Raw genomic sequence first — 25865 nt, 5'->3', positions numbered from 1 at the left:
TATGTCCATGAGTCTCAATTTTGTGCCCCACCTATGTATGGAATCATACAGTTCTTAGTTTTTTCTGACTTACCTATTTCACTCATTATAGTGTTATCAAAGTCCATCCACATTGTCGTAAATGATCCTGTCATCATTTCTTATGGCTGAGTAGTATTCCATAGTATATATGTACCACATCTTCTTTATTCAATCTTCAATTGAAGGACTTTTTGGTTGTTTCCATGTCTTGGCCACTGTGAACAATGCTGCAATGAACATGGGGCTGCATGTGTCTTTATGTACCAATGATTTTGAGTTTTGGGGGTATATACCCAGTAGAGGAATTGCTGGGTCATATGGTAGTTCTATTTTTAATTTTTTGAGGAACCACCATACTTTCTTCCATAATGGTTATACTACTTTACAGTCCCACCAACAGTGAATGAGGGTTCCTTTTTCTCCACAGCCTCTCCAACACTTGTTATTACCTGTCTTGTTGATAATAGCTAATATAACAGGCATGAGGTGGTATCTCATTGTAGTTTTGATTTGCATTTCTCTAATATCTAATGAAGATGAGCATCTTTTCATATATCTGTTGGCCATTTGTATTTCTTCCTGGGAGAAGTGTCTGTTCATGTCCTCTTCCCATTTTTTTTATTGAATTGTTTGCTTGTTTGTTGTTGAGTTTTGTGAGGTCTTTGTATATTTTGCATATTAGGCCCTTATCTGAGCTATTGTTTGAAAATATCATCTCTCATTTAGTTGGCTGTCTGTCTGTTTCATTTTCAGTTTTTTTTGCTATGCAAAGCTTCTTAGTCTGATGTAGTCCCATTCGTTTATCATTGCCTTCACTTCCCTTGCCTTTGGAGTCAAATTCATAAAATGATCTTTATGGCCAAGGTCCATGAGTTTAGTACCTATGTTTTCTTCTATGTAATTTATTGTTTCAGGTCTTATATTTAGGTCTTTGATCCATTTTGAATTAATTTTGGTACAAGGAGACAAACTGTAGTTGAGTTTTATTCTTTTGCACCTGTAAATATTGCTGAATTCAATATATTACTGTTTTGTTAAGAATTGTTGCAGCAATCTTTAGGGGGAATATTGATCAGTATTTTTCTTTTTTTGTAATGTTTTTGTCTGGTCTTGATATCAGGGTAATACTGACTGACTAAACCATCAAAACTGTTCCTTCTTCCTTAATTTTCTAAAAGAATTTGTGTAAGATTGGTTTTGTTCATTCTATGATTATTTGTAGAATTCACCAATGAAACCTTTTGGTCTGCAGTTCTTTGTGATAAGGTTTTATATAATGAATTTCAATTCACAAGTAAGAATAGGGTAACTCAGATTATCTACGTTGGAATCCATGGGAGTCTGAAAGACCAGAGTAACAGGCTTTATTGAAAGGAAGAAAGGAACCCTGCCGGGCACTTCTCTGGGGGAGAAGAGCACCAGTTACAGGCTAGGGGCGGGTTATATAGTATTTGGGAGAGCCTGAGGGGATACTGAGGCAAAAGTCCTGGTGTGTCCGGAGCCCCTCCTGGGGCAATTGTCAGCTTTTTGGAATTCCTGTGTCTCAGGGCCATAGTTCAGCAAGGGTGAGGTCTGACAGATAAGCAGACCATCAAGAGGGCAGTTTGGAATACACATATCTATCATTTCTCAACTCTGTGATTACATATAAAAGACAGGCAGTTATTAATTTTATAAAATACGGTGAGGGGTGATGAGGAGAAACAGGAGAAAAAATTGAAAAAAATTTTTTTGCTTCTTCTGGAGAGAACTCAAGAAGGGAACCTTGCCAAGCCAAGTCCCTCATCCAGTTAAGGAGGTCGTCAATTTCTGTGCTGTGAGGTCTGAACCAGGCGATGTTCTTGGAAAACCTGAGAGAGGAAGTAAAAAAAAAAATTTGCGAGGTAATAATTGTTAGTTGCTTGCTGCAAGTGCCAAGTGGACAGAGTGACATGGTGATACATGGTCTTCTGGATGAGCCTCATGAGATGTGCTGGTCTGGTTCCTCTCAAATGGGAGGACATGTGGAGATTTGTAGAGATGGGGAACATGTTGGTGTAAGTTTTAGAAGGACTGAGTATATGTGGTTTAAAAGGAAGGGGGTTTGGAGAACATTCAGGAGGAACTTCTCAGGCTGAGGGGCAGCTTCTTCCTGCTGTCATCCCTACCTATTTGATATTTCCCTCGTGAAGTTCTCCTTGGGGTATTGGGGAATAGGAGTGTAGGAGCATTTGATTGTAGGTAATCCTAGAGATTTCTCTCATCCGGGCCTGTAGAAACTTGATAAAGAAAGAGGCAAGTATTTGGAGATCAGGAATGCAGAGATAAGGAGGGTTGTATAGTGGGGGTGAAAGTTCTTCCATGGTAAAGTTAGAGATATTCTTTCCTGGCAGCCCTGGAGAGAGCAGTTAGCTTGAGTTAAAAGAAATGTTCATGTCCATTTGTAGGCTGTTCTTCAGCCAAGAAGACCCAGCGATCTTGTCCCCTTACTATGTGAAGGGTAAAAAGATTGAGAAGCATTAAGAGGTGAATGTTATTCATTCTTCTAGTCTTCAAGGATATGGGAGAGCTTTAGGGTTAGGGGACCTGTAGGGGTTGAAAGATAGGATTTAGGAGGTTTGCTGATATAAGGTTTCAGATTTTTCTGTTTTGTGAGGGCAAGTTTCAGGGTTGGTGTGTAGAGTTAGGTAGATTTTTCCAATTTTCTGATTGGTGAAGGTCTGCATGCGGTTCTGTAAGAAACTAGTGAACAAACATAAGAGGCAGGGTCCAAAAGTTAGAAAAATAAATAGGAGAGTGAGTGGACTAATGAAAGGCAATAGTCAAGACACCCAGTTCATGTGAAACCAGATCTCATGTTTACGAATTTGCTGGGCTTCAAAGAGAGAGAGAGAATAGGAATAAGACAGGGAAGTGGCCAGTCTCCCTGCCCCTAGACCTACTTTTGTAGAGATTCCTAAAGCAACAAGAAGAGAAATTACCTGTATAGCTCGTTTGGTCCTTAGATTGACAGGTAGTGTACTAGGAATTGAAAAAGGCTCATGAGGTGGAATTAGGTTGATATTTGGGGTGAGAAAGATTAGGGTACAGGTTTTTGTCCAATTAGTAGGGAGACACATATAGGTATTGGTCCCACACGAGTAGAAAGCCCCTGATTGGGTGAGGCAGGCTGAGAGGTGAATAGAGAATAGAAGGACAAGGGGTCGGTTTTGTTTCTCTGTTTCTGAGCTCCAGATGGTCAGGGTAGAGGAAAGAGCTGCCCTTAGCAGCAGTGGGAGTTGTCAGGATCATGGTGTGTGGACCTGTCCCTGTGAAAGTCAGTCCTTGGGTGGTGTACTGCTGGAAGTGCCTCCTGGACAGTCTTTGGACAGCCTGCTGAGTAACCTGTAAATTTTGCAAGTACTTAGGGAAAGGGTGGTTACATTTCTATACTTTGCAGTTAGAGTTTAAGTCCTAGTGACCACTGCTGCTAGCTGGAATTAGCAGCAGGTCCCAGCCTACAATAGGCATGGGCATTGAGATAAGAGGAATAAAGGAGATACTATACATTAAATAAAGTAACAAACTCAGACTGTCAATACCCACAGTAGAGATCTCTGAGGGAAAAATAAAATTCAGATATTCAGGCAAGGCATAGTAGATGGCCCTTGTGTTTACAAGAAATGAGATCAATTTATCTGCTACTTGAAAGAAATACTTTAGGCTCGTGAACGATGTCCTTGGGCCTTCAGTGGCAATTCCCAGCATGCTGGGCAAGGTCAAGTCACAGGTAGCTGGAGCAGGGCTAGAAGAGACTGAACCCTTCCTCCATGGAGCAAGGGAGCAGCTTACCTTCTTGTGTCCCTCTTTCCACAGCACAGACGTGCAAACCAGTGGGGCCGGGAAGCCTGGCAGGCTTCAGTTCAATGACCGTTCTTTCCACTCTTGAGCAGGACCCTGATGGAATTCTATGAAGCCCTTTAGGGCGCTGGAGCCAAAAGCTGGTATTTCCTGACTTCTTTTGAGCCTTATTTGTCCAAAAGGGCAAAATGTTACTTCCTTGGCCATCATAGACCTTAAAAGCCATGCTCAGATCTCACTGAGGGGCTTGACTAAGCAAAATTTGGAATCCAGTGTCTAAAAAAGCCTATTAGACCGAGGAAAGAAAAGATTTGATCTGTGGTGGTAGGTGGTTGGAGACTGTGGAGCGTCTGAGTTAGATTTAGGGTGAGATTTCAGGTGGTGGGGGTTAAGGCGATGCCTAGATAGACTATGGACTGAGAATGAAGTTGAGCCTTAGCAGAGAAGACATGATATCCCTTTACAGCAAGGAAGTTAAGAAGGGTGGTGGTGAGTCTCCTTGAGGCAGGCAGGGAGGGGCTGCAGATGAGTAGATCATCTACATCAGGCGTCCCCAAACTACGGCCCGCGGGCCACATGCGGCCCCCTGAGGCCATTTATCCAGCCCCTGCTGCACTTCCAGAAGGGGCACCTCTTTCACTGGTGGTCAGTGAGAGGAGCACTGTATGTGGCGGCCCTCCAATGGTCTGAGGGACAGTGAATTGGCCCCCTGTGTAAAAAGTTTGGGGACCCCTGATCTACATATTGTAAGAGAGTACTAGTTTTGAGATTGCATGCTGCTAAATCCTGAGCTAGTGCTTACCCAAACAGGTGTGGGCTGGTTTTGATCCCCTGGGGTAAGACAGTCCACGTAAATTGCTGGGCTGCATTAGTGTCTGGATAAAGGTAAACAGAAAGTAAAAGTCAGGGTGTAAAAGAATGGTAAAGAAGGCATTCTTGAGGTTTAGGACCTGTAGAGATTAGGGACTACAGGATAGAGGGGAATTACTGCCTCATTGATTAGGTGTAAGGCTTGTACGAGGAGGTGATAAGCCCCTGAAGGTTTTTGAACAGGAAGGATGGGGGTATTGCAGGAAGAGTCTGTAGGGATGTGTAAGCCTGGTGGTTTAAGAGGCAGGTAATTATTGGTTTAAAGCCTTAGAAACAGACACAGTTACACATTAAACAAAGACTTTACTTAGAAGTTATGAATTAGGCCCTGGCCGGTTAGCTCAGTGGTAGAGCGTTGGCCTGGCGTGCATGAGTCCCAGGTTCGATTCCTGGCCAGGGCACACAGGAGAAGTGCCCATCTGCTTCTCCACCCCTCCCTCTCTCCTTCCTCTCTGTCTCTTCCCTTCCTGCAGCCAAGGCTCCATTGGAGCAAAGTTGGCCCGGGCGCTGAGGATGGCTCCATGGCCTCTGCCTCAGGCGCTAGAATGGCTCTGGATGCAACAGAGTGACACCCAGATGGGCAGAGCATCGCCCCCTGGTGGGCATGCTGGGTGGATCCCGGTTGGGCATATGTGGGAGTCTGTCTGACTGCCTCCCCATTTCCAACTTCAGAAAAATACAAAAAAAAAAAAAAAAGTTATGAACTAAGGAATTTAAATGAGCACACTTTACTTGTTTCAATTCAAATTATACTAGAGATATTTTCTGACAAAGAGACAAGATGGATTACTTACATAGCTTAATATACAATTCTGGTTTTTTTAGTTTTTCAAGATGGCAGGGAGTTGCCAGCATAGAGGGGAGGAAGAGAGAAAGCAGACAGATGGACAGTGTGAGCAGCTGGATGGAAAGAAGGAGGGTCAGAATCTGCAAGAGGTGGAGGAGATTCAAGTGCCACATGGTCAGAGGAGTCAAAAATGATTTAGAGCTCTGAGGAGAGGGGAGGGGGCGAGGAGGAAAGAGGCACAATCACAGTTTGTAAGGAGGGAGGAGGGGTCGGAGAAGAGACTGGCATTGCAGCCGGAGCCACAGCTTCTAAGTAGGGGGGAGGGGATGAAGAACACAGTGGAGAAGGGAGGGGGCTCTTGGAGGGAAGAGACTCGATTTGCAGAGGGACCAGAGAGGGGTCCCAAGAGAGGGGTGCCCTCGGGGGTCAGGCAGGAGGGGGAGAGAGTTAGGAGTCCGCGGAGAAGGAAAGATTAGGAGCAGAGGTTTTAGGTGAGGTTTCTCTGGCCAAAAACGGCCTGCGTGTAGAACGGAAGACACAGAAATTAAGGACAGGAAAGAAAGGAGAAGAAAAGCCGGCACATAAGGAATTTCTTTTCTTTTCTTTTCTTTTCTTTTTTTTTGTATTTTTCTGAAGTTGGAAATGGGGAGGCAGTCAGACAGACTTCCACATGCACCCGACTGGGATCTACCCGGCACACCCACCAGGGGGCGATGCTCTGCCCATCTGGGGTGTCACTCTGTTGCAACCAGAGCCATTCTAGCGCCTGAGGCAGAGGCCACAGAGCCATCCTCAGCGCCCGGGCCAACTTTGCTCCAATGGAGCCTTGGCTGCAGGAGGGGAAGAGAGAGAGAGGAAGTGTCGGGAGCCGATCAACAACTGCTGGCTGACAAGGTCACAGCAGGATAAGACCCACAACTGCTGGCTGACAAGGTCACAGCAGGAGAAGATCAAAAACTGCTGATTGACAGAGTCACAGCAGAGAAGACCAACGGCTGCTGGTTGACAAAGTCACCGCAGTGAAGACCTATGGCTACAGGTTGACAAAGTCACCGCAAAGGAAAGGCACAACGATACTTCCCCCTTTGACTTTTTGAATTAATCTGGCCTTATATCCACCCTTTTCTGGGTGTGTGCTATTATTTATGGCACAGGGATAATAGTACCGTGCTTTCCCTGTAGATTCGTAGTAATTTCTTTGGAAATGAGACAGAGGGTGTGAGTTCCACAGAGAAGCCTGTAAGCCCCTTGAACTGGGCTCATAAACATAAGAGGCTGGCTATGATATCCCTCGTAAAGGGTTAAGTTTGTAGGAGAATTTCTTTTTAATCATGTTAGAAAGAATAGATTGTGACTTGTGTATGGGTAGAAGGCAGTGGCTGTGCACAGAGCACCTTTCGGCCTTCACTTAATTCATCATTTTTCCTCCCTAGCCTTTTCATGTGATAGAGTAGAGAAACTTTCCTTTCTTCTTGCTTACCTGACCTGCAGATGGTGGAACACTCTGAGAAGAATATAGTTAGAACTTAACTAGTGTGTGAATATAGTAAATAAATAAAATTTGACTAGACAATAGAATCTTAGGAAAGGAGTAATGGAATGGCCCGTTGCATGGCCTGGAATGGGAATGCAGTCAGCAAGAAAAGAATGTTTTGCTAAGAGACTTGTTTTATGACTGAAGGCAGTTGCTGGGCTTTCTCAGTGAGACACTCTCATGAGGTTTGTATACTTCCCAAAATTCTTTCTTCAGATAATGAGAGGGAGGTGGGGGAATCCACAGAAGCAATAGCAATAAATGTCTTCTGAAATTATGTTGCTACTAAGCTATCTTGCCAGTGCACTCTATATATCTTTAAGTAAAAGTTACTCTTAATGTTATGTCAATTTCTTAATGGGCAAGCCTTTTGTTATCTTGTGAGAAAAGTCAGGACACTGCATAAACTCAAGGCCATTTGCCTGAGCAAGCGGTGGTCCTTTGCTAATCCCTAATGATTTTGTCTGTTAATCTCTCTCTGCCCCTTGACTCACAACAACAGTAAAGTTGAGTTATTAGTTAGTACTAATCCTTTAAAAGCTTTTACCGATGTTGTTATTGCTATTCAAGTTATTTTTTAGTTGTACTTTGAGTGAATTGCCACCTGATTTGTAGTTTATAGATGTAAATTAACTGTTATCTGGAAACATGTAAACCTAGTGAAACAGAAGCAATGATTAATACCATGTAATTGTAACTTGGTGTGTGTGTATAAAAAAGGAGCTGTACTAGCATTTGGGAGAGATGCCTGGCAGTAAATGCTAACTAGAGAATAAAGAGAAAGAAAAGAATTCGGCTCTCTCACTCAATTTCGCCGACGCCGTTTCCTCCTGTGGGACCCCTGGATCCCCCCCGGGGCTGGACCCCGGCAAGGAAGGAGAGGGAAAGGGGTGGAGAAGCAGATGGGCGCTTCTCCTGTGTGCCCTGGCCGGGAATCGAACCTGGGACTCCTGCACACCAGGACAACGCTCTACCACTGAGCCAACCGGCCAGGGCTGTAAGGAATTTCTGATGCCCTCCCCGTCCGGTGGCAAAAGTTGTCAAGATCTCTTAGGATATTGTAATGGTAGTAGAAAGCAACCTGGCTAGGTGCCTAGACTTTTAAGGAAATCCGTAGAAACTAGCCGCTCGGAGTAGAAATCTCCCAAACTGTGAACCTCAGAGAGTAGGGTGAGTCCCGAAGGAGTAGAGGAATAGTCTCTGAGGCCTGAGATTGGGAGGAGCCCATGTTCCGAGGGGAGCCTGGCTGGACGGTTTGGACTGAGAGGAGCCCACAGTAGAGGAGACTGATGAGAGAAGGGGGTGTCCCTGCCTTCAGTCACAGTTCTGAGAGGAGAAAATCTCCGTAGAAAGAGAGTCTCAGACAAGAGGTTGTCACCCCAAGGCTGAGATCCCGGGATGTAGGAGAGTGGCCTGGCTAGGTGCACCTAGACTTTCATCGAAGTCCATAAAGGAGTAGAGGCAGACCACCCATAGATATGGGGTCCGAAGTCAAAACCGTCCGACCGGCCCTGGCTGGTTGGCTCAGTGGTAGAGCGTCGGCCTGGCGTGCAGGAGTCCCGGGTTCGATTCCCGGCCAGGGCACACAGGAGAGGCACCCATCTGCTTCTCCACCCCTCCCTCTCTCCTTCCTCTCTGTCTCTCTCTTCCCCTCCCGCAGCCAAGGCTCCATTGGAGCAAATTTGGCCCGGGCGCTGAGGATAGCTCCATGGCCTCTGCCTCAGGCGCTAGAATGGCCCTGGTTGCAATAGAGCAATGCCCAGATGGGCAGAGCCTTGCCCCCTGGTGGGCATGCCGGGTGGATCCCGGTTGGGCGCATGCAGGAGTCTATCTGACTGCCTCCCCATTTCCAACTTCAGAAAAATACAAAAACAAAAACAAAAAACAAAAAAAACCCTGTCTGACCAGGTAGGGGTGTTTTTAGAGAGAAATTTGAAGGCCAACTGGGGAAGAGGGAGGGAGAAACTCCTTACCTTTCTGGTCCAGCAGGGGTTCAGGACAGGGTTAAAGTGCCAGCCAATCAACCTACAATTACAGGTCCAAACAGAATCAGGGAGTAAGACCGGGATGAGCTGCCGCTGCCCATTGCTTCCCTGGTTGTAAGTTTGGACGGCAAAGAGGGATCGTCCAGGCAGTTAGTACCCTGTCCCGGGTTTTGGCACCAAATGTTGGAATCCATGGGAGTCCGAAAGACCAGAGTAACAGGCTTTATTAAAAGGAAGAAAGGAACCCTGCCGGGCACTTCTCTGGGGGAAAAGAGCACTGGTTACAGGCTAGGGGCGAGTTATATAATGTTTGGGAGAGCCTTAGGGGATACTGAGGCAAAAGTCCTGGTATGTCCGGAGCCCCTCCTTGGGGCAGCTTGTCAGCTTCTTGGAATTTTTCTGTCTCAGGGGCGATAGTCCAATAAGGGTGAGGTCTGACAGATAAGCAGAACATCAAGAGGGCAGTTTGGAATACACATATCTATCAATCTGTTCCTCCTGTATCCATTTTTCTAATTAGTATTTTTTTAGCATTTGTCCATTTCATCCACATTATCATTTTCTTTGGCACAAAGTGTTTCATAAGATTTCATTCATGTCCTTTTTATGGTTGCAGAGTTTGCAATGATATATCACAGCATTAATGCCTGATACTCGTATTTTGTGTTCTCTTTCTCTCTCTGTCTCTTGTAGGTCTGCCTGGGGATTTATAAATTCAGCTGATCCCTTCAGAGATCATAAACTTTTATTTAGCTCAGCTATTTTTATTATATTTTATTGGTTTCTATTTCTCTTTGTTACTTTATTTGCTTTAAATTTACAGTTATTTTTAAATAAATGTAATGGGCTGATTGATGTGGATCTTTGGGTCATGGATTTTATATCTCCATTTTTTTAAATACTTAACAGCATTGGTAAGATATAATTTACATATTTGATAAATAATTATTTATATATCACCCATTTAAGGTGTATATGTCAATTCTTTTTAACATATTCATTGTTATAACACCATCTTTAAACATTTAGAACATTTTTATCATCCCAACATATAACTACACACCATTAGCAGTAGCTCTTCATTTTCTTCATCTCTTCTGTTCTTTATTTTTTTGAAACCATTTTCTATTTTTTTCTTTTATTTTAAAGAGAGAATGAGAGAGAATGAAAGAGAGAGAGAAAGAGAGAGAGAGAGAGAGAGAGAGAGAGAGAAAGAAAGGGGGGAGGAGCAGGAAGCATCAACTTTCATATGTGCCTTGACCAGACAAATGCAGGGTTTCAAACCACTGACCTCAGTGTTACAGGTCGACACTTTATCCACTGCGCCACCACAGGTCAGGCCCATTTTCTATTTTTTAATTAAAGTTATCATACAATACTATATTAGTTTCAGGTGTACACCTCAGTGATTAGACATTGTATGACTAACAAAGTAATCATCCTGATAAATCTCATACTTATCTGATATCATATATAGTTATTAGAATATTATTGACTATATTCCCTAAGCTGTACTGTACATCCCTGTAAAGCTAGTAGCCAGGGCCACCATCACAGCAGCCTGACCCATGCAGGTTTGCATTGGATTCGCACAGTTGGTAAAGAAACAGCAGAGCCAAAAGCTGATGGGCCATCATCTTTAATCCTAGCTTGCACTCAGCGGGCAAGTAAAAACACACACTGGGCTCCAAAACCCACTCATTCAGTGCTCACAAAGCCACTGACTTATCCGAGTTTCCTAGAATCAAAGGATTCTAGCTCACCAGACTTATTCACCTCTGTTCCCCATCTCCTTCTTTCTCTGCACAAACTGGCTTTTCCTTCAGCACTTGGCCATCTTGGCTGCTTCTCCTGGCCTCCTCCACGTACGTGGCTTTTCTCTGCTCTCCTCTCTAATGTTAATCTCAGGAACCGAGAGAGCAAGCTTCCAGTCTGCTCCCATTTTATAGTGCAGAAATCAAAACCTTTAATCCAATATACAAAATAGAGAAGTCTCTGATACAAAGTCCATCCCACATCAAAGAGGGTGGGAAAGGCTTAGTCCTAAAACCAAGCCCCAGGCGATCCTGCCTGCCCACAGCCCGCCCTCAACACACATTAATACAATCACGCCCATCCCAAGCAATCACCTGGGTGACAGGCTTCTATGTGGGCAGTGCCATCTTTAACAAAGTGAGCATAATATATTTTATCTGCCCAACAATCCCCATGTCTATTCTGTTACTACCAATTTGTACTTCTTAATACCTTCACTTTTTTCACCCAAATCCCCAACCCCCTCCCATCTGGCAATCATCAAAATGTTCTCTGTCTCTATGAGTCTTTTTCTGTTCTGCTTGTTCATTTATTTTATTTTATAGATTCATTGTTGATAGAGATGTATTTATTGCCACTTTATTTTTCATATTTTTTATCTTCTTCTTCTCCTCTTTCTTCTTCTTTTTCAAGAAGACCTTTCAACTTTTCATATAGTACTGGTTTGGTAGTGGTGAACTCCTTTAGCTTTTTCTTGTCTGGTAAGCTCTTTATCTCACATTCAAATCTAAATGATAGCTTTTCTGGGTAGAGTAATCTTGTTTGTAGGTCCTTGCTTTTCATCACTTTGAATATTTCTTGCTAATCCCCTCTGGACTGTAAAGTTTCTGTTCAGAAATCAGTTGAAAGTCTAATGGGAGCTCCCTTGTAGGTAACTAACTGCTTTTCTCTTGTTGCTTTTAAGAATATGTCTTTGTCTTTAACATCTTGGTGTGGGCTTCTTTGGGTTCATCTTGTGCTTACTGAACTTGTATGTCATTTTCCTCTACCAAGTTAGGAAAGTTTTCTGTATTTATTTATTTATTTATTTATTTATTTATTTATTTATTTAATTTTTTTGTGACAGAGACAGAGTCAGAGGGACAGACAGGCAGGAAGGGAGAGAGATGAGAAGCATCAATTCTTTGTTGCGGCATCTTACTTATTCATTGATTGCTTTCTCATATATGCCTTGACCCGGGGGCTACAGCAGGCTGGGTGACCCCTTGCTTGAGCCAGTGACCTTGGGCTCAAGCTGGTGAGCCTTGCTCAAACCAGATGAGCTGGCGACCTTGGGGTCTTGAACCTGGGTCTCTGCGTTCCACTCAGATGCTCTATTCACTGTGCCACATCCCAGTCAGGCCTGTCTTTATTTTTTCACATATACTTTCAATTCCTTGATTTCTCTCTTCTTCCTGCATCTCTATGATGAAAATGTTGGTATGTTTGAAGTTGTCCCAGACTCCTTACATTATCCTTATTTTGGGGGGATTCCTTTCTCTTTTTGCTGTTCTGATTGGGTGTTTTTTGCTTTCTTATATGACAAATTGCCATTTTGATTCTCAGTTTCTTCTACTCAACTGTTGATTCTCTGTAAATATTTCTTCATTTCAGTTAGTGTATCTTTCATTTCTGACTGTTTTTTTTGTTTGTTTGTTTCCATGTCCCTTTTTATGGGGAGGACAGTCTACAGTTCTGTCCTATTTTTTCATCTACGAGCATCATTTTTTTATATTTATGGTACAAGCGTGAGGCCTCTGAGTGTCCAAGAATTATGCTTTTTAGGAAAATGTGTTGGTACTTGCGTACTAGGCTTTCTTGCACTTTGCCCCCCTGAAAAACGGGCATCTGTGATTGGGCGATGGCAGTCAGGCCAACTGCAGGTGTGCAGGTGCAGCTTCGCCGGGCACCGTGGTGCAGGTACGTGAAACTAGCCTTTGAGGACGGCAGTTCCTTGCAGTCTGGATGCCCCCTGAGCCTAGTGTGTGGGTACTAAGACCCATTTTCTTACAAATTGGTGTTGGTTTGCTTTAAAGATGAAATCCAGTAAAAAAATGACTGGATTTCCCATTAGTCCACAGCAGGGGGCATTCCAAATTGGGATGCCCCCATGTACACTGGTCCTCTGTACCACTGGAAACGGGGCTGCTGATACTTACCACTTTGCTATTTGTGCCCTATATGCCCGCAAGCAGTATATTGTGCTCACTGTATAGCTGTGCATGTTACTGCACACCGTGCAAGCCTGATGGGCTGCTCTGTGGCTGCTATAGACCACTTCTAAAAGAAGTACTGTAAGTATCAGCAGTTCCTGGTAGTACGGAGGACCAATGCCACAGGGGGCGACTTAAAGTGGACCAAAATACGGGGTTTTGGTCCATTTCCTTGGAGCATCCCGATTTGGGATGCCCGCCATATGAAACCCCCTGAATTGCTCATAAAACGTACCTTTGCCATGTTCCGAGGGCACATTTGCAGGCTCTGGTCCAATCAGCACTTTATGCCATGGCATAAGGCCCTGTATCAGACAGAGCTCCAGTATTTGGAGGGAACCGCTGCATCCCCGCTACCACTGCAGTCTGTGGCATGCTCAGGCATCCAGCCTATCTGAATGGCTGGGCTCCGGAGCATGATTTAACTGTTAAGATGCAGCGTGAAACCCCTGGAAAAGATGAGTTTATGGGCAATCTAAGGAATAGTAAATCTGCGGGACTTAGAGTCTTTTAGACTCCAGGATTTGTCATTCAGGTTGTTGTTCTTTAATTCAGGATACCCCTCTGCTGCTGCACTAGGCAAAGCCTAGTTATTTTTTACTCTAATGCCACTACATAGGTAAACTACCTGGATTACGGCAGGAATAAACTGGTGGATATGAGCAGCACAGACTGCTCTGTCTGCCACTGCTTTGCCTGTACTCGCACTGGCTTCCCAGCTCACTGCACGTGCCTCGCATCCTTGGCCCCTCTCCTATCTGCAGGCCAGCCAATGAGATGCTATTAGGCTGGCAACGAGTGACTTCAGCACTTCACACAGAGCTCCGCAGCTGCAGCACAACCCTCCACCGCTGCAGCGTGCCTCTCACGTCTGCCCTGGATGAATGCACCCAAACAACGTCACTCGCCTTCCCTCGGCTGCATGCAACTGTGGAAACTGGAACCAGGAGATCACTCGGCAGATGTGGGGGTGGGGTGGGGGATATGATTACGCTCCCACTGGTGCTCATTCTACATATGTTTACCAGTGCAGCACCCCGCAACAGCTAAAAAAAAAAATGAACATTCACTCCATAAGATGCATGGGCATTTCCCCCTTCACTTTTGGGGGGGAAAAAGTGCATCTTATGGAGTGAAAAATACAGTATCTTCACCCTGATTGGATAGCTCAGTTGGTTAGAACATTGTCCTAAAGCACAGAGGTTGCAGGTTCAATTCCCTGTCTGGGCACATACAAGAACAGACTGATGTTTCTCTCTCTCTCTCTCTCTCTCTCTCTCCCTCTCCCTTATTCTCTCTCTCTCTCTCTCTCTCTCCCTCTCCCTTATTCTCTCTCTCTCTCTAATCAGTAAAATAAACATTTGAAAAAATGAAATTTAGCCTGACCAGGCGGTGGCGCAGTGGATAGAGCGTTGGACTGGGATACCGAGGACCCAGGTTCGAGACCCCGAGGTCGCCAGCTTGAGTGCGGGCTCATCTGGCTTGAGAAAAAAAAAATGCTCACCAGCTTAGACCCAAGGTCACTGGCTCAAGCAAGGGGTCACTAGGTCTGCTGAAGGCCCGTGGTCAAGGCACATATGAGAAAGCAATCAATGAACAACTAGTGTCGCATCGAAAAACTGATGATTGATGCTTCTCATCTCTCTCCGTTCCTGTCTATCTGTCCCTATCTCTTTCTCTCTCTCTTTCTCTCTGTCCCTGTAAAGAAAAAATAAAAAATAATTTAAAAAAAACTTTAAAAAATGAAATTTAATTTAAAAAATCATCTTAATCTACTGTTAAGATAGTCACAGTAGATTGTTTACTTTTACTATTTTAATGTTGTATATTTTATTATTACTATTTATTTTAGAGAGAGAGAGAAAAAAAAAGAGGGCAGGAGAGCAGGAGGCACCAACTTGTAGTAGTTGCTTCTCATATGTGCCTTGCCCGGGGTTTCAAACCAGCGACCTCAGAATTCTAGGCCAATATTTTACCCACTGTGCCACCACAGGTCAGGCATGTTACATATTTTTCTATTCATTTACTTTCAATATATCTCTGTCTTGCTTTTTTTTTTTAAGGTTTTTTTGTTGTTTTTTTATTACAGAGACAGAGAGAGAGTCAGAGAGAGGGATAGATAGGGACAGACAGACAGGAACAAAGAGAGATGAGAAGCATCAATCATCAGTTTTTCGTTGCGACACCTTAGTTGTTCATTGATTGCTTTCCTCATATATGCCTTGACCGCGGGACTTCAACAGACCGAGTAACCCCTTGCTCAAGCCAGTGACCTTGGGTCCAAGCTGGTGAGTTTTGCTTAAACCAGATGAGCCCGTGCTCAAGTTGGCAACCTTGGGGTCTCGAACCTGGGTCCTCCGCATCCCAGTCAGACGCTGTATCCACTGCACCACCGCCTGGTCAGGCTCTCTGTCTTGCTTTTAAATTGCATCTGAAATAGATAGTGTATACTTGTGTTTTTTGTTCTCATTCTTCTAACCTATTCTGATTGTGAACTATAATGCTTAGTGGATTTACAGATAATGTAATAACTGATATGGTTAAAATTTATTTTATTTTATGTTCATCCAGTCTATTATTTTACCAGTTCCTCTTTCCCCCCACACTTTAATATTAATTAAGTACTTTCTAGAATTTCAGTTTCATTCTTATTTTATTTTATTTTTTACAGAGACAGAGAGAGAGTCAGAGAGAGGGATAGATAGGGACAGACAGAAACAGAGATGAGAAGCATCAATCATTAGTTTTTCTTTGCGACACCTTAGTTGTTCATTGATTGCTTTCTCATATGCGCCTTGACCACGGGCCTTCAGCAGACTGAGTAACCCCTTGCTCTAGCCAAAGACCTTGGGTTGAAGCTGGTGAGCTTTTGCTCAAGCCAGATGAGCCCGCGCTCAAGCTGGTGACCTTGGGGTCTCGAACCTGGGTCCTCCGCATCCCAGACGCTCTATCCACTGCGCCACTGCCTGGTCAGGCTCCAGTTTCATTCTTTACTGGCTTTTTATCTATAAACAGTTCAACTATTTATGCAGTTTCTATAGGGTTTACAATATATACTCAGTATAGTTACAGTGTATTTAAAGTTTTTTTAAAAATAGATTTATTGATATATAATAAAGTGCAAATCAAGCATACAGTTTGATATGGCATATGTATACATCTGTAAAATCACCATCATAATCAAGAAAATGACCTTGCCTGCCCTGCAATGCTGAGGTCACTGGTTCAAAACCCCTGGTTTGCCCAGTCAAGGCACATACGAGAAGCAGCTATGAGTTGATGCTTCCCACCCCTCCCTTGCTTCCTTTTTTTTTTCTCTCTCTCTCTCCTCTCTATAAAATCAATAAATAAAATCTTTAAAGAAAAAGCAAAGATAATGAACAGGTCATCATCCCACAAAGACTCCTCACAGGCAGCTGTTGAAGTCTAAGTATTGAGGAGGGTGTAAAACCAGTTGGGGTACAGAACGGGCTCTGTAGTTGATATTCCTCTCTGCTGGAGGGTAGCTGAGGATGAGCCAGAGACAAAGGGAGAGAAGGGAAATGAGAAAGGAGGAGATGGTGGTGTGTCTGGTTCCTGTCCTCCATAGACTCCGTGGACCCTGCCTCCTCCCAAAGATGAGTCATTAGCTGAGATTGCCAGTGACAGTGGGAGTGATTTCTGTCTTGTCCTTCTTTACCAGGGATGCAAGAGGTAGACACTTCCACAGACAAGTTCGACCCTCACATTCTCAGAGGTCTATGACCTAAGCATCACCCTAGTTCTTAGGTTTCCTGTGGCCAGAGACCTGCTTCTGAGGTCTATGTGTTGGTGTTGGTGTTTAACTGTAGTAAAAAAAATGAATTGAGCTTTGGCCAGACAGCTCAGGTGGTTAGAACATTAACCCAAAGCAAAGAGGCTGCTGGTTAGATCACTGGTCAAGGCACATACAGGAGCAGATTGATATTCCTGTCTCTCTCTCCTTCTCTCCCTTCCTCTCTCTCTCCCTCTAAAATCAATATAATAAACATTGGGGGAAAAAAAACTGAATTGTAAGTCAGGTCATCTGCTTCCAGTCCAGGGCCAACCACTAAATAACTGGTCCTGGGGAAGTAACTTCCCTTCCTATCTAAATTTCATGTTAACTCTCTTGAAATAAGGGTTTGCACTAAGGGACCTCTCAACCACCCTCAAACAGTGGCCCTGAGGCCTGACTGCAGGCCTTGTGGATGATCACCCAATGCTCACCTGGGGAGTGGTCAGCAGGGGACCCAGTGATCCATTCCTTGGGCTGCTGCCCCTGAGACTGCTCCTCAGCCCCTCCACTGAATACTTAGGTAACCTTCAGCAAATCACCACATTTATTTGTGTTTCATATTGCTCAGCAGAGAACAAGGATTATCACAGTTCCTACATATTAGGGTTGTTGTGACAATTAAATGAATTACTATTTATAGACAGTGTTGAGAACAGAGCCTGGTACAAGGTAGGTGTGGTATTTCAGCACAGCTGAGGTTAGTTTAATCATTACTCACAAATATGATTTAATCAAAACTGCATCCTCCAGGCCAACAATAATGTAACTTGAGGTCTTGCAACTCCGTGGCCTCACCTTTGCCAGACAAGATATGCATGAACATTTACAGCTGCCCTCACAGTGTCTCTGGAGGTGGGGTGAGGTGAGGGTGTTGAGATCTCACAGTGCTTTCTTTTAATTATTTGGATCCCTGGTTTCACATCCTCCACCAGACGGTGAGCTCCCAGGAGCAGAATAAACACAGGGTCATTTGTTTCCCTGTCCCAGGGCCCAGACTTTCCCTAGTGAAGGGCTCATCCACTACTGCCTGGTTGAATAACAGCTCCCTCCTGCAGGATGGAAAGAAGGGAAGCCTAGGGTGGACTCCGTGCACTGACCGAGGACAGCTTTCAGGCCACATCTCAGAGAGAGGCCCCAAAGGGGGCCCTGTGGCCTGTGTTGAGGAGACAGGAGTTACCAGAGGCTTGAATGCAGGAAAGAGACCTGGATCTAGAGATGTGCCCTGGGCCCATATAGTTCTGGGTGAGTGGTGACCTGTGAATACATGAGAGGGACTAGCCCAGGCTAAAAAGAGCACATGGGAAACCAGCAGGCTAGACATGGACAGAGGCCCATCCAGGGCATGTTCCTCTTCACCAGAGCAGACAGACCCCATCAAAGGTGCTGGCTAGTTATCAGAAGTTAGTTATTACATACTTAGTCATTAATGAATTTAGCCCTCAAGACACATGTAAATAAGACACAAAATGAAAAGTTAGCTTCAGAAGAACAAACTGATTTATTTCCTTAAATATGAGCAGAAGAATACTTAATGCATTTTTAAAAAACCATAACAAAAACCACGACTAGTGAAAGTACAGTGTGGATGTATATCATCCAATTATAAATGACTTGTCATAAAAAAGAATCCTCATAACCAGGAGGAAATCCAACCAAAAGAAGCAGGTCTGGAAGTGACTAATAAAGGAATTAATAAACAAAGACCTTAAACAACTGCTACAAATCTTATAAAAATTCTCAAACACGTAAAAAGAAAACATGAACATGATGAGTAGCAAGATGAGATACTAGAGACCCCAAAGAGCTTCTAGAAATTAAAAACAAAACAAAACAGTACAACAGCTGAAATGAAAACTACTCTGAACAGGATTAACAGCAGGTTAGATACCACAGAAGAATAGGGACTGAGGCCTTCTTAGCAGGGGCTGGGGTGACCAGCCATCTACAGCCACATGATCGACTTCCTGCTCGCTCTCCGAAAGCAGCTGTGTGAGGTGCTCTCCAGAGTGACGACTGAAAGCATTTGGCCAGGCCAGGCCTGTGGCCCTGCCATGCCACCACTTGGTGCGTGGGCTCCTCAGCACTCCTCCACGACCCCTGCAGCCCAGCTCCCCACTCTGCTTCATAAACTCCTGCCTATTCTAGAAAAAAACAAACACAAAGAACAGGAAACATAATTATTATTATCAATTTAAAACATGTATAGGTCACTGTTTATTTTTTTAATTTAATTTAATTTTAAGACTTTTATTTATTGCCTGACCAGGCGGTGGCGCAGTGGGTAAAGCGTCGAACTGGGATGCGGAAGACCCAGGTTCGAGACCCCGAAGTCGCCAGCTTGAGCGCAGGCTCATCTGGTTTGAGCAAAAGCTCACCAGCGTGAACCCAAGGTTTCTGGCTCCAGCAAGGGTTACTCAGTCTGCTGAAGGCTCGCAGTCAAGGCACATATGAGAAAGCAATCAATGAACAACTAAGGTGTTGCAACGCGCAACGAAAAACTAATGATTGATGCTTCTCATCTCTTCGTTCCTGTCTGTCCCTGTCTATCCCTCTCTCTGACTCTCTCTCTCTGTAAAAGAAAAAAAAAAGATTTTTATTTATTAATTTTAGAGAGAGGAGAGAAAGAGAGACAGGAGGTGGGGTGAGCGGGAAGCAACAACTCATAGTAGTTGCTTTCCATATGTGCCTTGACCTGGCAAGCCTAAATTTCTAACCGGTCACCTCAGCGTTCCAGGTCGACACTTTATCCACTGTGCCACCACAGGTCAGGCATAAAGTGAAGGAGTAAGAGTAAAAACCATCAAATTGGAATTCATTGTACAGTTGAGGAAATTGATTTGGTATTTGAAAGATTTCTTATTTATAGTGGTAGTTAGAATACTTTTTCTTTTGTTTCATTTAAGAAAGTTAGTTTCCTGACATTTAATTTTTTTGTATTTGTTTTTTGTTTTGTTTATTCTCATTGATTTTAGTGAGAGAGGGAGAGAGAGAGGAACATCAATCTGTTCCTGTATGTGCCATGCCCGGGGATAGAACTGGCAACCTCTGCACTTCGGGATAATGCTCAAACCGACTGAGTTATCCGGCCAGGGCCTGACCTTTAGTTTTCTTGATTAACCAAACTCTACATCAGGATAGAAAAAGAATTTTTGTAAAAAAAAGAAAAAGATATTAAAACTTACTAAATTTTATCTGGCATGCAGATAGGTTTATATTCAAAGTATATTTATTGTATAGTAAAGTAGAATCACTAAATTGTTTTCACTAAGTTTCCAATATGAGTACAGCTGAGTATCAAACAAGATGAATGCTGTTTAAGGAAAAAAGCAGTTGACAAGCTTAAGGTTAAATAAAAATAAAATTACAGGCAGTCCTCACATTACAAATGGGAGTGGTTTGGTAGGTTTATTCTTAAGTTGAATCTGTATGTAAGCTAGAACAGGTACGTTTACCTATTAAATGCACCTTAGACAGATGTTTGTCTTAACATAGCACGTATTTATTTTTACCTTTCTCTGCATATAAATACTTAAACATTTTCAAATCTATAAAACCTATCTCGTTTGTACCTGGGGACTTCCTGTCCTTTTTATGTGTCCTCCTCACCTTTTCTTCCTAGCCCTCTATCATATCTTTATTTATTTTTTTGACAGAGAGAGAGAGAGTCAGAGAGAGGGACAGCCGCAGGGACAGACAGACAGGAAGGAAGAAATGAGAGGCATCAATTCTTCATTGCAGCTCCTTAGTTGTTCAGTGATAGGTTTCTCATATGTGCCTTGACAAGGGGGGTGGGGGCTACAGCTGAGCAAGTGACCCCTTGCTCAAGCCAGCAACCTTGGGCTTCAAGCCAGCGACCTTTGGGTGCAAGCCAGTGACCATGGGGGTCATGTCTATGATCCCACGCTCAAGCCAGTGACCTCACACTCAAGCTGGTGAGCCTCTGCTCAAGCTGGATGAGCCTGCACTCAAGCCAGTGATCTTGGATTTTCAAACCTGGGTCCTTCGCGTCCCAGTCCAATGTCCTATCCACTGCGCCATCACCTGGTCAGGCCCTCTATCATATCTTTCTTTCATTTTTTTATTCATTGATTTTGGGAGGGGTTAAGGGAGAGAGAGATAAAAAATAAAATCCCTTTGCTGTTCTGCTTGTTTATGCATTCATTGAGGATCAAACCTACAACAACTTTAGCCTATCAGGATGACACGCTAAACAACTGAGCTACCCAGCGACGGCACCCCCTATCATTTCTAAAAGCTCTGTTAAATGTGGTATTTAAGGAAACATTTTTTAAAGATTTCATTTATTGACTTTTATTTCTATTTATTTATTTATTTTTAGCAAGAGGAAACAGAGAGAAGGACGTGGAAGAGGAATGGGAAGAATCAACTTGCAGAAGTCGCTTCTTGTACGTGCCTTGACTGAGCAAGCTCAAGGTTTCAAACCTATGACCTCAGCATTCTAGATCAATGCTCTATCCACTGTGCCACCACAGGTTGGGCTAAATTTGGCATTTCTTATCTTCATAGATAGTACTTTTGGTGTGTGTGTGTGTTCATGTAAGTGTGTATTTTGCTATCTCTTCTGAGAGAAAAATTGTATTTTTTCAATGTTTCTCCTTTTACATAGCTGCAAATTAAATGCTAAATTAGTATATTAAAAGGGGGAAAAGCCATGAAGTTGTCTTTTGTTAATAAATTTTAGAAAGCTCCTGTGTCACCCAAGGATGGGGAACTGTTTGCCAGTGGAACCAATTTTGTTATTAGAGGGTTGGAAATTTTCATTGCCTCTCTCCACTCCACTCTCCAAAACACAAACAAATAAATGAACAAAAAATGAAAGGAGACTGACCAGGCGGTGGCACAGTGGACAGAGTGTCAGACTGGGATGTGGAAGACTCAGGTTTGAGACCCCGGGGTCACCAGCTTGAGTGTGGGCTCATCTGGTTTGAGCAAGTCTCACCAGCTTGAGCCCAAGGTCTCTGGCTTGAGCAAAGGGTCACTCGGTTGCCCCTGGTCAAGGCACATATAAGAAATCAATCAATGAACAACTAAGGAAGCACAATGAAGAAATGATGTTTCTCATCTCTCTCCCTTCCTGTCTGTCTGTCCCTATCTGTCCCTCTCTCTGACTCTCTCTGTCTCTGACAAAAAACCCCAAAAAAAAACAAAAACGAAAGGAGAGGTCTCAGAGAGCTTCTGGGATGGCGGTGCTGGGAGCGTGGTGCATAAAAAGGGCATGGGAAGCCTTTTCTCCATACCTTGCCCTCTGCATCTTTTTCATCTGGCTATTCTATCTTTTTATGATAAATCAGTGAAATAGTAAGAAACATGTTTCTCTAAGTTCTGTGAGCTGCTCTAGCAAATTAATAGAACCCAAGGAAGAGGTCATGGGAACCTCCCATTTATAGCTGGTGGGTCAGAAGCACCTGGACTTGTAATTAGCATCTGAATCAGAGGCAACCTTGTGGGCTGAGCCCTTCACCCGGGGGATCTGATACTCTCTCCCAATAGGTAGGATTATCATTGAGTTGAATTGGTAGAATACCCAACTAATGTCACAGAATCGGTTGCTGATGTGGGGGAAAACCTCCCCCTTGACATTGTAATTGGGTTCCAGACCCCTTTAGAGAGGATGTCATGTGCCCACAGAGATGGAGAATAAAGAGTTGGGTATGATGCAGGCATTTCAGGAGTCTAGGGACTCAAAAGTCTGACCCACTGTGCGTTCTTGGCTTCACACAGGAAAGAATTCAAAGGCAAGCCAGCATAGAGTTTGAAGTGAAAGTGAGTTCATTAGTGAAGCAGTGAGACAGAGTGGCTACCCGACGCGCAGAGCAGTCCCTCCCAAGTGGCACTGAGTTCTTTTTATTGAGGTTGATTTAATCAATGAGTAGGGCATTCAATAATGGGGAGGAATATTCAAGATTTTTCCAAGAAAAGGGTGGAGACTTCTTGTTCTTGGAAGAGCTCTAGTGGCCTTTTTTTTTTTTTTTTTTTTTTTTTAAGAGAAGCAGGAATGGAGAGACAGGAAAATGGAGCTGCTCCTGTATGTGCCCTGACCAGGAAATTGAACTGTCAACCTCTGCACTCTGGAATGATGCTCCAACCAAACAAGCTACCTGGCCAGGGCTTAATTTTTTTTATTTATTGATAAAGACAGAGAGAGGAAGGGAGAAAGAGGAGGGGAGAAGGGAGGCATTCATTGGTTGTTCCACTCAGTTGCCCTTTCACTGTCTGCTTCCTATGTGTGCCCTGACTGGGGATCTAACCTGCAACCTTGTCATATCGAGACAATGCTCTTAGCCAACTGAGCTAACCAGCCAGGGCCCATTCTGTGTCTTTATATGGGATTTCTGTTTCAGATCATGTAAGCTCCAAGCCGTGTCATTTAGTTTCTTAATGGATTACAATTAGCAAATAAGGCTAGGTAAGGCAAAATTAGTTGACATGTTGGATCGAGCTGGTCTCTACCAGTTTTAGGCCATTAATCTGTGTGTGGGTGGCATCTTCCTTATTCTTGACAGCTCCTGTAGCTTTTCTCAACTTGCAGCTGTCCTGCCAAATACCCTATCTCAAAAGGACCAAAAGCACACCAGAGTGGCATAAAAGTTACCTTAAACTGAAAACAAGTTGCTGCAGAAAGATCTTTTTTTTTTTTTCTGAAGCTAGAAACGGGGAGAGACAGACTCCCGCATGCGCCTGACCGGGATCCACCCGGCACGCCCACCAGGGGGCGACGCTCTGCCCACCAGGGGGCGATGCTGTGTCGTGACCAGAGCCACTCTAGCGCCTGGGGCAGAGGCCAAGTAGCCATCCCCAGCACCCGGGCCATCTTTGCTCCAATGGAGCCTCGCTGCGGGAGGGGGAGAAAGAGACAGAGAGGAAGGAGAGGGGGAGGGGTGGAGAAGCAGATGGGCGCTTCTCCTGTGTGCCCTGGCCGGGAATCGAACCTGGGACCTCCGCACGCCAGGCCGATGCTCTACCGCTGAGCCAACCGGCCAGGGCCGAAAGATCTTTATCTGAACTTTCTTATCTAACTAAAGCAGAGCTCCCAGGTGCGACAGTACAGGAACTTGGGCCCAGAATTCCAAGAACAATGGAGAATAAACAGAGCTGTCAACATCCTGCTGCCCCTGGCTGGGATCCTAAGGATGCCAGATAGCCAGCATAACACAGGACAAGCCCATCATAAGAATGCAATCACCCCCCACTTCCTACAGACAATGTCTTATCTCTCTTCTGAACCTTTGTTTCTCATACCCTGATATGAAAAATTCCCCAAGCCCAATTTTTCCCCCCAAAAGCTTGCCTATTCCATAAGCCCACTCTGTTCCCTACTTATAAAAAACAGCCAAGCAGAGCCAGCCCTGAAGCCAGTTCAAAGGACCTTCCTTTCTTCTGTGCTGACTCCCTTGTGCTACAGTGTAAGCTTAATAAAGTCTATCTGGAAATTTCTCCAGAGTTTCCTCTTGATTTCTTTCTGTCTTGGGGAACCCAAGAACCCTAATGCTGGTAACACAAGTGTGTTCTGTTTAGGAGAAGACCATTAGGCTTAGTATTTGTTACATATATTAAGCCACATGCCATAAAGAGAACCTGCACCATGTTAAAAACAAAATTTAACAGGGTAAAACTGACGATCTAACTAGCTTTATTAGGTGAATTGGGCAGCATCCCATTGAAAGGAACCACATTTCTGCCACCCTGAAGCTGCCCCTTTGGATATTGATTGCAAGCTGTTTATTAAGAAACAAGAGCCAGAGGAAGCACCCTTTTCCAGCCCAAGAGATTCAGACAGAAACACCTGCTTTGGCAAGGGAGCCTTAGCTTAATTACCTTAAGAATTGTTATTCTAGGAGGCGGAGTTCCGCTACGGAGCTGAGCTTGGGCACGCAGCCCTGCTCGGCGGTAGAGCCAAGGCTAGCAGCTGTTCCTTGAGTGGGATCCTCCTGCAAGGGCAGGGCGAAAGCTCGGAAACAGGTAGAGACTCACAGCTGAGCAAAGGTGCTCGCCAGTGCCCTCAGGTCCGAGCATAACATCACACACAGGGGCGGGACAAAGGCCAAGGCCACCAACCCTTGTGCACCCGAGCACGTGATCACAGCCACTCCCGTGAAGAGAAAATGTGGAGGCAGAGAAATACAACACAAATAAACCAAGAGAAATCCCCAGAAAAGGACCTAAGTGAATCAGATATAACCAAATTACCAGATGCAGAGTTTAAAATAACGATTGTTAGGATGCTCAAAGATATTAGAACAACCATAGATGGCCATTACGAAAACCTAAATAAAGAGATAACAAATATAAAAAAGGACATTGAAATAATAAAAAAGAATCAGTCAGAAATGACAAATACAATATCTGAAATAAAGAATACAATGGAAGGAATTAAAAGCAGGATGGATGAAGCAGAGAATCAAATCAGTGAGTTAGAGGACACAATAAATAAAGGCACGGAAGCAGAGCAGAAAAAAGAAAAGAGACTCAAAAAGTCTGAGGAAACTCTAAGAGAGCTCTGTGACAACATGAAGAGAAATAACATCCGTATCATAGGGGTTCCTGAAGAAGAAAAGAAAGAACAAGGGATAGAGACTTTGTTCAAACATATTATAGCGGAAAACTTCCCCCAATTAAGGCAGGAAAACATTTCACATGTTCAGGAAGCACAGAGAACTCCATTAAGGAGAAACCCAAAGAAACCAACACCAAGACACATCATAATTAAAATACCAAAGCTAAATGATAAAGAGAAAATATTAAAAGCTGCTAGAGAAAAAAAGACTATCACCTACAAAGGAGCCCCCATAAGGATGACTTCTGACTTCTCAACAGAAACACTTGAGGGGAATGGCAAGAAATATTCAAAGTAATGCAGAACAAGCACCTACAACCAAGACTACTTTATCCAGCAAGGCTATCATTTAAAATTGAATGAGAAATAAAAAGCTTTACAGACAAAAAAAACCCCTCAAGGATTTCACTGCAACCAAACCAAGGCTGCAAGAAATGCTAAGGGACCTGTTGTAAACAGAGCAAAGGAAAA

At 43.9% G+C, this 25865-nt stretch overlaps 1 long non-coding RNA gene across 1 annotated transcript; it reads right to left on the bottom strand.

The window, feature by feature from the left end:
• Positions 1-24831, bottom strand: LOC136389284 (uncharacterized). The gene is made up of 3 exons (XR_010748290.1): positions 24656-24831; positions 9005-9056; positions 1-1871 (listed from the first exon to the last, which is right to left on the bottom strand). It is a non-coding gene; the product is annotated as an uncharacterized lncRNA (long non-coding RNA).
• Between the last annotated feature and the right edge of the window lie 1034 nt (positions 24832-25865).

The sequence above is a fragment of the Saccopteryx leptura genome, chromosome 1 (genome assembly GCF_036850995.1).
Source record: "Saccopteryx leptura isolate mSacLep1 chromosome 1, mSacLep1_pri_phased_curated, whole genome shotgun sequence".
NCBI classification, from domain to species: domain Eukaryota; kingdom Metazoa; phylum Chordata; class Mammalia; order Chiroptera; family Emballonuridae; genus Saccopteryx; species Saccopteryx leptura.
The sequence above is the reverse complement of the archived record's forward strand: the minus strand, read 5'-3'. Positions and strand labels throughout refer to the sequence as shown.